The sequence below is a fragment of the Salvelinus namaycush genome, chromosome 3, assembly GCF_016432855.1.
Source record: "Salvelinus namaycush isolate Seneca chromosome 3, SaNama_1.0, whole genome shotgun sequence".
NCBI classification, from domain to species: domain Eukaryota; kingdom Metazoa; phylum Chordata; class Actinopteri; order Salmoniformes; family Salmonidae; genus Salvelinus; species Salvelinus namaycush.
The window spans coordinates 23,111,207-23,114,678 of record NC_052309.1 but is presented as its reverse complement, the minus strand read 5'-3'; the positions used below and the strand labels follow the sequence as shown (position 1 = coordinate 23,114,678).

General features: G+C 46.4%; 1 pseudogene; it reads right to left on the bottom strand.

Annotated features, from left to right (window-relative positions):
• Window positions 1–1,663: 1,663 nt before the first annotated feature.
• Window positions 1,664–3,024, bottom strand: LOC120043685 (annotated as a pseudogene).
• Between the last annotated feature and the right edge of the window lie 448 nt (window positions 3,025–3,472).

Sequence of the window (3,472 nt, the reverse complement as noted above, 5' to 3'; positions counted from 1 at the left end):
CACTGCTCGTCTGCTCAACGCGGCCTGCACTGCTCGTCTGTCCAGCGCCGTCTGAGCTGCCTGCCTGCCCAGCGCCGTCTGAACTGCCTGCGCTGCTCGTCTGCTCAACGCCGCCTGCACTGCTCGTCTGCCCAGCGCCGTCTGAGCCATCCGTCTGCCCAGCTCCGTCTGAGCCATCCGTCTGCCCAGCGCCGTCTGAGCCATCCGTCTGCCCAGCGCCGTCTGAGCCATCCGTCTGCCCAGCGCCGTCTGAGCCATCCGTCTGCCCAGCGCCGTCTGAGCCATCCGTCTGCCCAGCGCCGTCTGAGCCATCTGTCTGCCTAGCGCCATCTGAGTCATCCGTCTGCCACGAGCCATTAGAGCCGCCCGTCTGTCCCGAGCCATTAGAGCCGTCCGTCAGTCAGGAGCCGCTAGAGCCGTCCGTCAGTCAGGAGCTGCCAGAGCCGCCAGCCAGTCAGGAGCTGCCAGAGCCGCCAGCCAGTCAGGAGCTGCCAGAGCCGCCAGCCAGTCAGGAGCTGCCAGAGCCGCCAGCCAGTCAGGAGCTGCCAGAGCCGCCAGCCAGTCAGGAGCTGCCAGAGCCGCCAGCCAGTCAGGAGCTGCCAGAGCTGCCCTACAGTCATGAGCTGCCCTATAGTCATGAGCTGCCCTATAGTCATGAGCTGCCCTCCAGTCATGAGCTGCCCTCCAGTCATGAGCTGCCCTCCAGTCATGAGCTGCCCTCCAGTCATGAGCTGCCCTCCAGTCATGAGCTGCCACCCAGTCATGAGCTGCCACCCAGTCATGAGCTGCCACCCAGACCCTCCCCTTGAGTTTTAGGGGTGCGCCCGGAGTTCGCACCTTGAGGGGGGGGGTTCTGTCACGTTCCTGACCTGTTTTCTGTTGTTTTGTATGTGTTGAATTGGTCAGGGCGTGAGTTGGGGTGGGTAGTCTATGTTATGTGTTTTCTATGTTGGGTTAATGGTTTGCCTGGTATGGTTCTCAATTAGAGGCAGGTGTGTGTCGTTTCCTCTGATTGAGAGCCATATTAAGGTAGGTTTTTCTCACTGTTTGTTTGTGGGTGATTGTTCCTGTGTCTGTGTTTACCACATGGGACTGTTTCGTTTGTTCGTTCGTTTTAGGTAGTCTGTTCCTGTTCGTGCGTTCTTCGTCTATATGTAAGTTCGTTTGTTTCTGGTCTGTTGACTTCGTTTATTGTTTTGTAGTTTGTTATAGTGTTTTGTCAGTGTTTCGTCTTTGATTCAATAAATTAGTATGTATTCCTCACCTGCTGCGCCTTGGTCCGTTCATGCACCACAAGACGAACGTTACAAAACCAGAAATTATGAATCATTACTGCATCAAATCAAATCAAGCGTTGTTTATACAACACATTTCAGACATGGAATGCAATATGCTTTACAGGAAAAAATATTGAAAAAACTATTAAAATAAAAGCTGAAATATTAACTACACAACAAACATAAGATTGAAAACAAAAGAATGACAAAAACTAAACAACTAAAAAGCACCCCAAGGAAAAGCAAAGCTAAAAATGTGTTTTAAGATCTCTTTTAAATATGTCCACCGTTTCAGCCCCTCTCAGGTTTTCTGGCAGGCTACTCCAGAGGCTTGGGGTATAATAATTAAAGGCTGCCTCTCCATGCCTCTTGGTCATAGGCTTTGGGATAGTTAAAAGGCCAGTGCCAGAGGATCTGAGGGACTTACTGGGTGCATAACTTAAAAGCATGTCTGACATGTATTGGGGTGCACAATCGTGGATTGATTCAAAAACCAATAGAAGAATCTTAAAATGAATTCTAAAACTCACAGGTATCCAGTGCAGAGACCTTACACCGGTGTAATGTGTGCTCTCCATCTGGTCTTGGTCAGTACCCATGCTGCAACATTCTGTATGTTTTGCAGTTGACCAATGGTTTCTTGGGTAGACCAGACAGGAGAGCATTACAGTAGTCAAGCCTGCTTGTAATAATAGCATGGATGAATCTCTCTGTATCAGCCTGAGAGAGAAATGGCCGCACCTTGGCAATGTTCCTCAGGTGGTAAAAAAACCGATTTTGTTCACATTCCTAAAGTGTGATTCGAAATTTAGTTCAGAATTTAAAATAACACCTAGGTTTTTTACCTGGTGTTTTGTTTTTATTGCCCATGAATTAAAATGTGTGGCTAGATTCTCTCTCTGTGCTTTGGCTCCAACAATAAGTCTTGTCTTGATTTAGCTGGAGGAAGTTGTGAGCCATCCAAGTATTTAAATCACTAATTCAGTCTAATAATTTATCCGTGGAGGAAAAATAATCTGGTGACACAGAAATGTATAGCTGTGTATCATCTGCGTAGCAGTGAAAATCAATGTTGTGCTTTCTGATTACGCTTCCAAGGGGTAACATTTATGAACTGAACAGTAACAGACCCAAAATCCAACATTGTCGAACGCCACATGTGATATGTATTTTCTCTGAGTTATGTTCACCAAAGGTGACAAAAAACTCTTGACCGGTTAAATAAGTCCTAAACCATTTTAGAACTGGACCGGAGAGGCCAACCCACCTCTCCAGTCTGTCCAGAAGGACATCATGGTCAACAGTGTCGAATGCAGCACTTAAATCAGAGAGCAGTTTGGCATCTGTGTTGGCTCTAAGATAATTTATCACTTTAACTAAGGCTGTCTCTGTGCTGGGCACGAAAACCAGATTGGAATTTTTCTAAAATACAGTTTGCAAAATAATTTAGCAGTTTGAACACCAATTTCTCCAGAATTTTGCTGGAGAATGGAAGGTTGAAGAATGGCTGAAAATTGCTAAAAGCTTAAGAATCCAAATTACTTTTCTTCAGAAAGGGTTTCACCAAAGCAGTTTTAGTGCAGTGGGGATTATAGCTTGCACTTCTTCAGATACACAATTAAATATTGTTTTGAGGAAGGTGATGGGGACAGGATTGAGAAGGCAGGTAGAAGGCTTAAATTGTGATGTCACTTTCCGGAGCATGTCTGTGTCAACCAGGGGAAATAAATCCATCATGCCTTTGCATGGTAGCTAGGGCGCATATCATCAAACTTCTCATGAGGTCTTACTTGACTGACACCCAGCGTAATGTTGGTTATCTTATCTCTGAAATATGCCGCAAACTCATCACATTTAGAGGTGGAGGAAAGTTCACATAGGTTTGCTGGGGTAGGATTTATCAGGCCATCAATGGTCGACAGAGCACTCTCTAATTATTCTGATTAAGAGTGATCAAGAGAGCCCGTCTGGCATTTCTAATTGTGTAGTGTGCGTTAAGTGTGCGTTAAGACCACCCCTACACTCTTTAAAAAGGGGTTCAAAAAGGGTTATTCGGGTGTCCCTATAGGATAACCCTTTTTGGTTTCAGGTAAAACTATTTTGGGTTCCATGTACAACCCTCTGTGGAAAGGGTTCTACCTGATAACCAAAATGGTTCTACTTGGAACCAAAAGGGTTCCACCTGGAACCAAAGA